The 14,485-nt window shown below is 42.6% G+C and overlaps 1 protein-coding gene and 1 long non-coding RNA gene across 3 annotated transcripts in view; one reads left to right on the forward strand and one right to left on the reverse strand.

The window, feature by feature from the left end:
• Nucleotides 1-9,792, forward strand: part of LOC117937932 — a 21,237-nt gene extending 11,445 nt beyond the window's left edge. The window contains exons 2-3 of the long non-coding RNA XR_004655287.1: nucleotides 5,281-5,285; nucleotides 9,624-9,792. This is a non-coding gene — a long non-coding RNA (uncharacterized LOC117937932). The remainder of the gene's footprint in view (nucleotides 1-5,280; nucleotides 5,286-9,623) is intronic.
• adarb2 (adenosine deaminase RNA specific B2 (inactive)) overlaps nucleotides 1-14,485 on the reverse strand; it is an 80,980-nt gene that overhangs the window by 48,175 nt on the left and 18,320 nt on the right. The window lies entirely within an intron of this gene.

Here is a 14,485-nt window from a genome sequence, read left to right on the forward strand (position 1 = left end):
CCCCCCCCCCCCCCGCACCACCTACAGCCCTCCCTTCCCTCTCCCATCCCTCGCCTGCCGCCAAGCATGCAGCTTTTCAAAAATGGATATCTATTCATTTGGTGGAAGCATTGCCTCTGGGGGCTTTTTAGATTCTCAAAAAGCCAGACTCCTCGCGGCAAGACAGATTTCCCTCTTGTTTGTTCTCCATGTGACAGAGCGTCACTCTCACTCTTAAACCCTTTACTTTCTCTCTGTCCTCCAGATCTGTATCACAAGAGGGGAAAACACCCAGATATGTCAGTGCTTGTACTTGGATCTTCTTTCAGTGGTTGTTCTGTTCTGTCTCACTTTCTTTATCGACAGTAAAAGATGCCGTTGTGTCATGTGATGACAACCCAGAGAAGAAGAACTGTGTACAAATTTACAGAGTGCTGTGAAACACTCCACCTCGCCGCAAACTACATTCAACCTTTTCCCGTGTGATGGCCAGATGGTCCTGCAGACCGTGGAACAGATTTGTGTGTGTGTGTGTGTGTATCAAAAGAAATTGTGCTTGTCCAGCGGGGCCTTGTCAGTCAGATGAGGCAGCCAGCCCGGCACCATGTGGCCATCGCCATCATAAGAGGTCTTTCCCTTTCAAAGCACATGCTTGATGTTACCAGGCGAGAAACAAAGGCAGATGAAGGCGCAGAAGTGAGAGAACAAGTGACAGAGATTGTGCAATTGATCTGTTTTCGGCCTAGCTTCTCTCCCCGTCGCGGGTGAGGAGGGGGAGATGGGATGCTGCACCACAGGTTTCCAACAGCAAAGCAGAACTCAAGCAGGGATTCCTCATTAGGCTTGAAAAGGTGGAAACCAAGATGACAAGCCTGGTGCATGTGGTAAGGATCAGAGTCTGGGATGAGCTACCATAAGAATGCTAGAATGAGAACCTCATCCAAAAACCAAGGACACTCCTTCCTAGGGATGATGCTAAACATAGAAGTGGATCATTACAGTATTTCTCTCCTAATCTCCAATAATCAATCCAAAGAGCCCAAATATTGTGTATGGGACGATCCTAACTGTAAATCTAAATACTGACATGAATGCAACAGCATGGAATATACAGTGACATTTTAAGCCATGCTTCATCAGTTTGTCCACCACTGTGGTCCAGATTAAAAAGATCTCAATAACCTTTGGATGGGTTGCCATGGACAGATATCTGTGGTCCACGGGGGATGAATCTTGCTGACTTTTGTCACATTTGCACTGGATTATCATTGCCAGGGGACCTTGTGTGATTTAGAAATCTCAGCCCCTGCCATCACATATATACTCACACTATCCGCAACATTTTGTCATGGTTTGGGGTTTTGGTTGGGATTATTTTTCCCTTTTTTGGCCTCCTTGTGTTTGTTTCTTAGTTTTCTCCCTGGCCTTGTGTTGGTGGCTCAGTGTTTCCCCTGTAAGACTTGTCTAGTCTTATATAGCTTTGCTTTGTGCCTGTCTGATTGTCCTGCCCCGCCCTAATGTGATTCACCTGACGTCTGACCTGTTCCCTGTTACCTTGTTACCTCTTCTATTTAACCCCTGTGTTCCCTTTGTCTCTTGTCAGATCATTCTGGTTCAGCTGCCTGTTTTTCCTTGTGCTACTGTTCCAGTTGCCGACATTCCCTGTGAGTTTTCCCTGTATTTTCGTCCTGTTTGTTAGCTGGCCTTTCCCCCCCCTGGACCCCTGTGATTTTTGTATTTTTGGGACTCTTGGATTTTTCCCCAGACATTTGATTCTTGTGTTCCTTGTGGATTGTTTTTTCCGTTTTTGTATTGACTGTTAATAAACCGCTGTACACCTGCTACCGCCTGCCTCCCTCTTCCCTGCGTTTGGGTCCTCATTTTCCCCTCACCGTAATGTAAGTTAAGTCTTAGAGATGATTCCCGCCACTTTGCTCTGCCACAACAACATAGGCATGGACCAATCACTAAACAAATGTCGTTATTTAAGAATATTCTCATATCAATTCACATTGAATGGTAAAATTCCTAAGAGGTATTTACATTCAACACACATTTGAAGAAAAGTGCTTTGACACTTACGTTTAGGAGTACATTTCATGAATTCTCAGAAGCTTGATAGGGGCCCTGGACAGTATCTCAGAAAACAATCAGACATTTTATGATACTGCCACTACATAAAAAAAAAGAAAATGAACATGTTTTTTTTGCCAATTTCCAGTGATTCATAGATGACATAAAACTAAAGTTAAATTGTGTAAACCAAACTTTGGTCACAGCTAACTTCATACAGTATGTCCTCTGATTGGTTACATCTGATGAAAGCCACTAATGCTCTTAAGCCTGAATCCAAACATTAATTTGGGAAATGAAACCCCAATATTCAAGCCAAAACAAAGTGAAGCCACTGAATCCTAACTACCAACCACAGCTGTTAAGCACGACAGACTCTAAAACTCATTATCAGGCAAACAAGCACCGCCAGCTGACATTAGCTCTGTTTCCATCCACACTTTTTTATTCAAATTAAGTGAATGAAAAATGCCTCACGGAAACAGTCAAATTTGATGGAATTTCATGAATATCGCCTGAAAGGAAATACGTGCGGTCTCATCGGATTTTCTCTTGATGGATATTCGGCTTATGCGATAAATGCTGATGGAGACGTTATTTGCCGAATATATGATGAATTGTTTTTAAGTTTTAGGTCATTTTATGGTTGCAACCCGCCACAAAACGCAGAAGAAGAAGTTGTAGTTCATTTCCGCCCAGTATTTCGTCTCTGTCTGCACACATGGCGGGCGTCAACAAAGACGGATGGAAGTGGACGGACGACGAGACGAGAGACTTTCTGGGCTTAATTGATTAGGAACTCGCGAAGAAAATGTCCACAAAAGTTAGGACAAGCCGTGGGACGTCCTCCGGAGTCAATGGAAGACGCTCAAACATCGAGACATGTCTCAAAAAAAGAGTCTCACAGCGGTGCCGGAGGGACAATAAAAGCCTAGGTGCATCTGAATCGTCATAGCGATGTGTTGATAGTGTCATTGTTTTCTTATTATAACTTGATATGTTGCTATCAGTTGGAACATGAGCTCTACTACAACTTGTCCAATATTGATCATGTGTTGGTAGACGGGATCCATTTTGTCTAGAAAATCTTTGTTGCGACTCAGTTAAAATGAATGGAAACACCTTAAAATGTCTAAAATCAATTCAATATACCAATTTGATCGCAAAACAGCGTCATGTGACGTCATTCCTACAGGTTCTTATCAGCTTTAAAGCCGTTGGATGGGGGGGGCTCATACGGGATAATTAAAGTCTGTACTTCTAGTATGAAGTGATTTGTGATACAATTGTCTGATATTTCACTAAGTTTCACATTAGATTGGATTACATGAAGCAATAATTACTGTTATTATTCACAAAGAAATTAGAAATGCAATTATGTTGCATTATGCTGTACTGTACCTAAAAGACGCTACACATAATTTCAAACTTGTTGCTTAACTCATTCAATGCTGCATCACGCTCGTGTGCCCACCGAGCGTGGCCAAGGAATTATTACGTTATTTTATTTTACTCGACAGTTCAAAGTTTAAGTGACTGGAAATAGTCACATCCTGTTCCTGAATCAGTCTTTGAATATGCACAGGGCAGAGGAAACAGAGAAAGGAGGAAAAAAAGAAAAGAAAGGGTCTGTGGTGTCAACGGTTGGAGTGCTTCTAACGCTGAGATATGAATCCCCCTCTGATTAACCTCCATGGTGGAGATAAAAGCAGTGATATGCCTGAAATTACTTAATAATGTCAGGCACAGTGTAAAACACACACCAGCGGCTTAATACGTAACGCACCAAAGGCCAGCGAAGGACTCCTGTGAAAAGATAACATGAGGAGAGAAGGGGGAGAGAGAAAGAGAGAGGAGACGAACAGTCAGCCACACTTATTAGAGGGGAAAAGAGGCTGGATGGAGACCGAGGAGGAAATGAGAGGGTCAGCGATGAAGACTTAACAAGTCTATCTTCTACAGTAGGTAGTTGACAAAGGGAGTATGGAGGGGGGGGGGGGGGGGGTACTCCAAAGGCCCCTGAAGGCATCTCAATCGCTCCCATTAATCCACACATGATTTAGCAGAGAGAGAAGAACATCAGATAGTGAAGAATAAAAGTCTTCCACAACGGTGCTATATGGAATATATTTACTGTGTTAAATCCAAAAATGACCACAATATGACATCAGATATATTAACATGCTAAGCTGAAATACTATCTTCTCTGACACCAATGCTAATGCCAGTATTTTCTCCTTTAAAATCTCCGTTTCGTGACAGACTTTCTGTTTTGGCCTGTGTGTTGGTATCGACTGCCCAGTTGGACAGCCAGGCCGGGTTGCCAGATATACTTGTTAAAACATAAACTCAGCGTGCTAAAGCTGCAACATTAGTACAGCCATGGAAGCAGCAAACAAACGATCAATTGAGAAGTAGATTCTACCCAACCTAAAAAAATAAAAATCGGCATGTTTCTAACAACATGACCAGAGACATAACAAACCATTTTGGAAATTTATTTGAAATATGGAAGAAGGATGCTGAGTTGGTTAATTTCCTCAGACTTCTCTTTATAAATCCTTTTTGGAGGACTCCGGCAAGGAAATACAGGAAAACAGTATAAAGATAACAGTTATAACAATAATAGTAATAACAATAAAAACAATATAATAAAAACCCTTGGCTATAAAAAAGACATAAAAAACAACCCATAAGTTATCATAAAGTGTCAATGTTGAGTCGAGTGTTAAAGTGTCCAGGTGTTTACATGAGTCCAGGTGTGTGTGGGTATGTACTGTACTGTCCTCTCTGGCCTATTTCCTCCTCCCCCCCCGATTGAGGAGTCACCTGAACAGGTACGCATTTGCTTCAGGCTAATTGATCACGGCTATAAGTGACGGGCATGTTATGTCACTTCAACATTGATTATATAGAAGACTCGACGCAGTTGATCGCAAAAACAATTGCGACACAGCCAGTAAAGTGATCCCGACTGGTTCTGGGTAGCGCCGCCATGCTAACTCTGCTAACTTCTATTTACTGTTTACAACGTGTAGCCTGTTCAGCGGCCGCAGTCATTTTAAGCCAAGGGGGGGCTGTAAATCGGGAAGAGAGGACCCTGAGTTTGGGTTGTTTTTAGACGTTCTTGGTGTAAACTTTAAGCTGAGAAAATGTGTCTGTCAGTCGGGTGGAGAAGACGGCGAGGTCATGATGTTTTTGCGGTTTTTGCGGTAATTTTAAGCCGAGATCGGGTGGCTGTCAGTCGGGTACAAAGCTCCGCGTTGACAAGGGCTTTTATGACTGTAAACATAGCCGGCATCTAACATTAGCTACTCCGCCGTGCTGTGAAGTTAAGTCTGGCTACGTGAGACTAGCGTCTAGCAACATTGTTGAATGCTGTGGTCTCAGCCTGGAAACCAACGTGAACTTCAAGACAGGGTAGGGGGGGGCGGGGGCGACCACTCCCTCCAGTATTTTGGATTTGTACTGCAATAACTATTTTAAAGGCTAGATGTCAGTATTACATATTACATATTTAAGACTTTTCGTGATATTGAACAGCCGTGTAATAGATTTATTAAGTTTTAAACATCAACTAATTGGCACTAAAAGGTTTCCTGTGTGACTGCCTTCTGGGATTATTTTATGGTTTATTGCTGAAACTAAGCAAATATAAAGCCACTATACCTGTCTGTTAGCCCAGTAATAATGTGATGCTGCTATTTTTGGATTACAGTTGTCAGAATTGGATATTTGGGGATTTTAAGGATCTACAATTTGTATGCTCAGTCATTAAAAAAAATCTACCAAATCAGACATTTTAAAGTAAAATCTTATATGTAGTAGCCTACTTATTAACAATAAACACGTCAAGGGACAAAAATAAGCACAGGTTAAGTACTAGTCAGTGTTTTGAGATACATAAGACAGGCTTTTTCCATTTACTCAATTCATACATAAGGAAATACATTTTCTAAACAAAGCCATTCCTTCATTGTCAATAGAGAAGTGGATTGAAATATAATTTCCCATCCACTTCTGACACATGTTCATCTGTTGAGTGTCGAAGGCTCGAAGCCTGGCTAGCCATTTAGATTGAGTGTGGTCAGAGAAGCACACAAAGCTTTCAGCTAAGTACCTAGTACAGAGCATAACCATGACCATTTTGAGTTTAGACCCCAAAACATTATTTAAATGTAAGCCAATGTGAAGCGCAACAAATATTGTAATGTGTGTAAATGCAAGGTAGTGCTTTAATGAAGGTCCCGAAACTAACTCTGTGTGTGTGTGTGTGTGTCAGTGGAGTAGTTTTGGGACTTCTTACGTACATGAACGTCATTAATACACCATGAGGTGCAAATTACAACCCAGTGTTGAAATGACCATGACCTCTTACCACCGTGCCACCACCATGTAAAGCATTGTTATAGGTTGTGGTGTTTTCACATATTTTTGTGAGATCTGGATCTGGAATTTAATAACAATCAGTTTTCCAATTATTATTATGTTCTAGATGCAACAACCTTTTTGTCATTAACAAACACCGTCAGTATGGGATGTTATCATGTTACTTGTTCCATTATTTATGGTAACTATTTTAGCAATTTTAGGGGGGGGTAGTAGAGGAGAAATGGAAGAGCGTAGGCTACATTTTTTTGAATGTAAATCAGGGGAGACAGTAAATTTAAAGCATCAAAATAGAGCTTGTTCATAAAAAAATAAAATAGAAAAAGAGTAGTCGTCCACCCTACAGAGGTCCAAAGGTTTTAGTAAGTAGCCGTGTACTAAGTGGGATAATGAAGAGCGAACGGGCCATTATTGAAAAATCCTTCACATAATCAGCTGATCAATACACTCACGTAACGCGGTGTGTTTCATTCCTTTGGGCCCGCTCACGGAAACCAAATGGCCGCCCAGGGATTCGTGTCTGCCGCCGGGTCTGCACATGTCACCAGCAACAGCCTCTTCATTTGCTTGGAACTTGCGGACTAGATGGAACCAGTCCCCCAAGGTCTGGTCTAGTGCATTTGCTTCAGTTTTCTTCAGGTTTTACTTCAGGTTTCTATTATATATATATAAATACAGAACCTCACACCACACTGGATGCCTGTTTTGAAGTCATATATGTAAAATAAAATAATAACCTTGAATAAAATTCACCAGCTTTGGAACCAGACAGACTTCTATCATAACAAACACTCTGAGTTTTTAATAAAAGTGGCATATTGGCATGATGTGTGCGCTCACGGATTCATCAGTCCTACTCTATTTACAATCTCCCAGCAGAGACTTCCTGTCTGGAATTTGCAATATTTTAAGCTGGTCGGAGCAGAGTCACAGAAATCAAAACAACAAAACCGTGTTTGCTGTTTCGACTTGTGGAGAGGCGACGGCGACGCCTTTGAAACATTTGGGAGGACGGCGGGATCTGGCATCGCCTTTCATGTCTTATAAGAGCCAAGTCATTCAAATGGCTCCTCTGAAGCACTGCGATGGCTCCCTCCAAAGGGTGGGCGATTGTGACGGCCTCCGCCCAGACGCGGCGGCAGCGCCTCCATCTCTGCTGCTCTTGAAGATACCGCTGTGGCTCCTTTGGCGGGCTTGACCCTGGCAATCAGCGAGACTTCAAACCCCGCCGCCGCCCTTTGAACGGTGCCCAGGAACGTCTGTTGCCAAGCACCGCTTTCCTCTCGGCGCGGAGATTAGAGACACAGACGAGGGGAAACACTGGTGCACTCAGATGATTTTTCTGTCTACTTGTCAAGCCATGCTTGTAACACATTGTGCTGTCAAGGGTACAGTATGGTATACAGCAAACTCACTACTGCACACAAATGGAACGTCAAACTAATCTGCAAAATTACACAATCAAACTGAACAGTGATAATAAGTATCTACAGTATCTTAAAGTGCCCATAGTATGAAAACCTTTATGGGGTTTTGGGGGTTATTTGTGTCTCTGGTGCTTCCACACGCACACAAACTTGGAAAAAAACCTACCCATGCTGTTTTGAGGGACATCTGGTTGTCCTCTGTCTTCAGTCTCCAGGTGAGCTGTTCAACATCTGCACGGCAATGTCACTAGCCGAGACAAGGTGGCTAACCGTCGCATGCTAGCTCGTTCTCAATGGCAAAACACTGCTACAACACACACTAGTTCACCATAATCTCCAAAAGAACTACTTCCTGTCCCTGTTCTGCAGGTCTTCCACAAGTGGCCCTTGTCTAGAAGAAGTCTCCCAGCTAATCCTGCCTTGGACTGATCAAAGCTGGAGAAAGAGTTAAGTAGCTGATGTAATCTTACCTAGCTACTGAGCATGTGCAACACCCAACAAAGATAGTATAGTAGTGAGATGTCTCACTCTGGAGCTAAAACAGAAAACACACAGGCTAAAAACAGGATCTGCAGCAATGTGCAGTACAACAAAAAACATGGTGTTTTTTGAAATTGAAACCATGGAAACCTATTCTGGTACAACCTCAAAATACAATTATGAACCTGAAAATGAGCAGAATATGGGCGCTATAAAAGTTTCCTGGCTAACTTATTATAGTTATGTCTCAAGAAAAATTATAGTGCTCATGATGAGACTTTTCTTTGGGATTTTTTTGCTTCTGAAGGAGTCATTTATCCTTTCCCCTTTTCTGGTGACTAAGTGCGGAGCAGACTCTGTGTTGTGTCTGTGGGTGCTGCTGTGGCTAAAACGCCCTACAGCCAGCCATACATCATCAGATATTGATACGGCTTCTACCACAGCGCCATGGCTGACATTCAATTCATAGCTCTGGGTGCTCTTTTTGAATTCCTAACAGTCAACAAGGGATCACGAGGAAATGTCAATGTTGTGTTGGTTTGGGGCGCCTCAATGACATGCGGGCGAATGGTCAAAAAAATAATGGCGGCACTTGGGAGAGGCCGCTAACTTTGTCTCTAACTAATGGCCCTTTGGTGTGTGTGGTGTGTTTGTGTTAATGTTTATGGAAGCAGGTTCTCCTCGGATTTAAGGATTATATCCATTCTCATCAGATTGACATTTATGCATTTACAGTATGATTTCAGTCAATTCTGCGTCAGAGTTTCAGCATAGTTGACTGAAAAATTTAACCCAAAAATGTTAAAAGCAAAATTAGATAATCGTAGGGTTTATTATCTATTTATGGCTGAGGTGGGGGGCTCTAAGCGCCTTACTCAGCTTGTGTCTGATTGGCCATCTCAGCCATCGTCACGACTGCTATCAAGCATTATATTAGGTCTGCTGACAGTTATGACTGCTTACAGTATGCAATTACTGTACCCGAGCTACACCATTTGTTTCCAGTCTTAATGCACTTTAGGTGTAGTTGCCAACACATGAGAAATACTTGTAGCATGTAGATTGAGAGCTGTTTCCAATATTGGCTAATACGGAAAAGTTAATTACAGTAGGGAGGCTATGTTTTGGCGTGGGGTGGGGGATATCATGGCATCGGAATACTACATAAAATAACCCTAGATTTATCCATGAAATAAAACAGGTTTTTTAGAAAGAGTATTGGTTTCAAAAAGCAGCTGAGAATGTCTCGTGTAATCCTGCTACAGTATCCAAGAGCGTTAACGCTGGATAAAACAAAGCGGTGGAGCAAGCTAGAGAAAGAACAGGAGAGGGAGCGGTATTTCTAGCGTTAGATAAAACAAAGCGGTGGAGCGAGCTAGAGAAAGAACAGAGATAGGGGGCGGTGCTTCTAGCGTTAGATAAAAAAAAGTTCCACCAACCGTCATTCCCCAAACAGGGAGCACCCGGACATATCATATAGCCCGCTGTGCTCTGACTCCATGTTTTCTTGTTTCGAAAACACCAGGTCTGTTGGGTCTGTTGGGGATGCCTTGTCATTGGCCAGCTATCAAGAAAGCGTTTGAAGTAGGGCGTTCTTTTCAGATAAGTTTATCTTCCACTTCAAAAAGTGGCTCCGAGCTGAAAAAGTCAGCAGTGGCATTTAAAAAAGCTCTCTAGGCTTTTTTTAAAACACAGTTTATGTGTTTGTGACCATGCATATTTTATATTTTTCTCCCGAGGTTGTGTATATAATAGGACAAGGCACAAATGAGTACAGTTGGTCTGAAATTTATGTTTCACATTTCACAACACATCTCCTTCCATAGGGCAAAACAACGTACTGGCACGATATTCTAGACCAAATACCTCAATGACGATATTGTATGGTTGACTGTGAACTGATTTTTGAAATTCTATAAATTGATTATGAATCTGTACATCTTGAACCATGATACAAATGTCAATTGATTTTAGTGCACACCCCTAATTTATGATGCATTTTACGGTTTCATCCTTGTCGGGATGCCTTAGCATTAAAGGTTCCATGACATGATGCTTTTAAATAGACCTTAGTAGTCCCCTAATCCTTTATCTGAAGTCTCTTTTATATTGACCTTAGTGGTCCCCTAATCCTTTATCTGAAGTCTCTTTTATATTGACCTTAGTGGTCCCCTAATACTGTATCTGAAGTCTCTTTTATATAGACCTTAGTGGTCCCCTAATACTGTATCTGAAGTCTCTTTTATATTGACCTTAGTGGTCCCCTAATACTGTATCTGAAGTCTCTTTTATATAGACCGTAGTGGTCCCTAATACTGTATCTTAAGTGTCTTTATATAGACCTTAGTGGTCCCTAATACTGTATCTGAAGTCTCTTTTATATAGACCTTAGTGGTCCCTAATACTGTATCTGAAGTCTCTTTTATATGGACCTTAGTGGTCCCCCAATAGTGTATCTGAAGTCTCTTTTATATAGACTTTTATGTTTTTTTTGCTTTATCTGCACTGAAAAGAAAAGCTAATGAAAACTGTCAAAAAGCTGTTGATGATGAAAGTGGTATAATTTTGATGCTGGTCATATTTGTACATTACATCTCCATATTCTAAAATCTGTATCTGTGGGCGCCCAGATAGCTCAGTTGGTAGAGTGGGCCTTCGCTGCATGTCATCCCCCCCCCCCCCCCCCCCCCCCCCCCCCCCCCCCCCCCCCCCCCCCCCCCTGCATGTCTCTATCTGTCCTGTGAAAAATAAAGGCTGAAAAATGCCCCCAAAATCCTGAACCTTTATGCAGGTTTAGGCCTTAAATATTCAATGCTGGGTGAAACAACGTAACTATACATTTCACTGACTGACATATTTCAGCTGCGGGGGGCGGGGGGGGGGGGGCTTGGGACAACCTTTCAAATCCCCCTGGACAAACTGAATACATGGATGTCCGACTTGAAACGGAGTTGTTCATCTGACATTTTATAGATGATGTTGTAATAAATTCATCCAGTCGCTATGAGTTAAAGACCTGCCCTTTGGAGAAAATAGCGCTGCTTTTTCTCACACTGATGAATAAGGCTTCTAACAAACATTCCTTGACAAAAGAGGCTTAAACAGTGCATGATCCCTCTCACCGCCAACCACTGTGCACACACACACACACACAAAACACAGCCTGCAGGACCCAGTACAATATGCACTTCACAGCCCGCGGATGAAATGAATGCAAATAAACGATTGAGAAAAGGCTTTGAGCGTGCCAAAGAAATCAGTCCGTGGCCCCTGCTCTTTTAACATTTACTGAAAATCCATCACGTGGCGTTTGCAGTGTAAGCAGAACGCAAGATAGACTTGAACAAATGCACATGCTCTCCTTTGTCACCTTTCCTTTCCTTTCCGCCAAACCTTTCAAGTGCAAACACGTACTTTCTAAGCTCGTGCGGTAGGCCAGCAGAGAGAGCAGCAGAGGCATGACAATAGACTGAAAGGAGAGTCAATATCAAACTGAGTAGAAAAAAAGGCAAAGAACACTGAGGGGCTGTACCTATTATGTGCATATGCGTGAATGTTGGACTTTTAAGTCCTTTTGCACTACTCCAGCCCTTATTATATCTTATTCAAGTCCTTTTTAAAGTACACACCATGATGTGTTATTCATTTTCATGTTTAGTTTCCTTCCCCTGCAGTTCATGATGCGTGCTTTTGCTATGTGAGAGAGAATGAGGTGTGATCAGAAAAAGAGACAGAGACAAATGAGCGGTTTACTCTAAAAGACAGGGAGGTCGTCGTCTCTCCACCTGTGGTCCATCTTCTTCTACTACTTTAATAACAGTACTTAGAGAAAGCCCTGAAGGTCAGCTCTGCTGGGGTGAAGTAGCTGCCACGTCTAAAAAGCTAAAGCTGTAAATGGGTTTCAGATATGTATATATTTTAAGTTCTGTTGATTATTTCATGATCCAATCTACTTGTCATATCCTAGGGGGACCTTATTTTGATTTCCATAAAGGAGGACACTCGGCCGGCCTCGAGACATAACTTCTGACTTCTCAGAGGTCAGTGAACATGCTTTATTATGCCTCAATGGTCCAAAATAACTTTTGTAATAAAATAAAATCTGTCACAACCTAAAAAAAAAAACTCTTTTCAAATAAATAAGAAATAATGTATATGACCAATTCTGTGTCAGCTTCAAAATCCAGCTTCAACTAAATATCTCTTAAAACCTGTCCAGTGTAATAAGATCTGGTTTTTTGGGTTCCTTGTGAGCTTTGAGATCTCCAGCACCTTTATAAGGCACTGAGACAAACGTGCTAGCATAATATATAATAAAATGTAATATTTTTAAGGCAGCCTCTTGGGAATTACGTCACGCAACAAAGTAGCGTAGTATTGTGTGCAAAGCGCCAGTCAATTTAAATCCACGCTTAATGCTAATGGGCCCATAAAAACAGTGAAAACCGGACATTTTCATGAGTTAATAACCCCCCCCCACCACCCCACCCCTCCAGACAGTATGTCAAAAGTGGACTTTTCTGGGCAAAAGAGGATGTTTGGTCATCCCATCATGTCCTATGTCGTGTATGCCTCTATATTGAATATGACAGCTGTTCCTTTACGAGTAAATGAACCTGAAAAGCACCTGACACAGAGGGACGTTAAGTCACACACCACATATTTTAAGTTGACTTTTGTTTATGCTTTTGGTGCATACAACTCTCCTTGTCAACTTATGTGCGTCAGTCTGCAACCGCGGCGTTTCATCATCCTGCACAGGAGCGCGCAATGCAGGCCCTGAAATTCAGCCAGGATGCAGAGACAGGAAACAGGGCAGCGGGAATGGATTTGTTATGTACCTGCTAACGTACAACAAGGTGCTAAAGGAACAGTAGAAGTGCATTCAAAGTCAGAGTGTGTGAATTCTATATGTAACTGTGAGTACAACTCCGCCAGCGGTATAAGTAATTCATCTTTTTACCGAATGTGAGCGACCTGGGCCAAACTTTTCTTAGTCTTAAAGCTTAAAAGTCACAGGGATTGTCAACTTTTCCTTTCAGCCTCCGACTAAAGCATACGATAACTATTCATGCTGTGAGCTGTGGATTTTGTTCTCTCTCTCTCTCTCTCTGTATAACACAATCTGGCAAAGCTTTATCACTTTTTCTGTGAAGGCAATCGATTGGCTAATCAGCCCATCTACCCAGGAGACTTTGCTCTAAAGTTCACGCTGCTGAGATATCTTGAAGCCGTGCGTAGATGCCGCCACCGCGGTAGTGTGAATGATTGGTACAAATGTTCTGAGGGCATGATTTGCTCTAGCCTCCAGAATTTCTCCTATTTGATCTGCTAAGTGCTTTGCCGGGCCAGGATATTATGACTCACGGCAACCCTGCCTGTCATCTGCATGCAGAGTTCAGCACTTCCTGTATCGGAGGGGAAGAAGTGCCGTCCTAGGTCGCCCCGGGTAACATCCCTCTGTGACAATGACAACGGAGACAATATTAACAGGCGGCTTCAGGTCCGCTTCTCAAATTGACACCGGCGACCCGAATCAGCAATTCAGCTGTTCTAGAAACAATTGTTACACACACAAAAAAAAAATCAGCTGATGAGAGGAGGGAAAGTTCAGTAAGTTCATCTATTTTGTGCAATCACACTCCTCTAATTTGACAGGGCTCAGTTATCGCAAAGGGGAACCCGGGCCTGGAGAAATGCTGCTACACCGAGTATATACTGTGACATATTGGACCTAATTCCCTGCCCAGTGCACACAATGCACGCCTTATCACATTTGTAAAATATGTGAGGAGAAGCCTAACACAGGGGGGGAAAGCCATCATGTAAACATTATGCGTTCCATATATGACCTCTGTGTTTCCTCTTATTGCCCAGTGGGATTACATAAAAATACATGAAGATGTGGAAGGGGCTCCATCCATAACCCAGTGGACAGTGGTTGGAGGCACAGCGCAGGCCCTAACTAGCTGGCTGTTGTATACTCATGGGCAGGCAGGTTGAAATATGAGGGCTGAGGACACGAGGTCTTCCCAGAATGCTAAACTCTCCCCCCCCCACCCCACCCCCCCGCGCTTTGCCCTGCAACCAATCCGACGCCTAATTAATCCTGAAGGTCTTTTGTTCCGCTGAGGTTT

This window comes from Etheostoma cragini, chromosome 22, assembly GCF_013103735.1.
Source record: "Etheostoma cragini isolate CJK2018 chromosome 22, CSU_Ecrag_1.0, whole genome shotgun sequence".
Lineage (NCBI taxonomy): Eukaryota > Metazoa > Chordata > Actinopteri > Perciformes > Percidae > Etheostoma > Etheostoma cragini.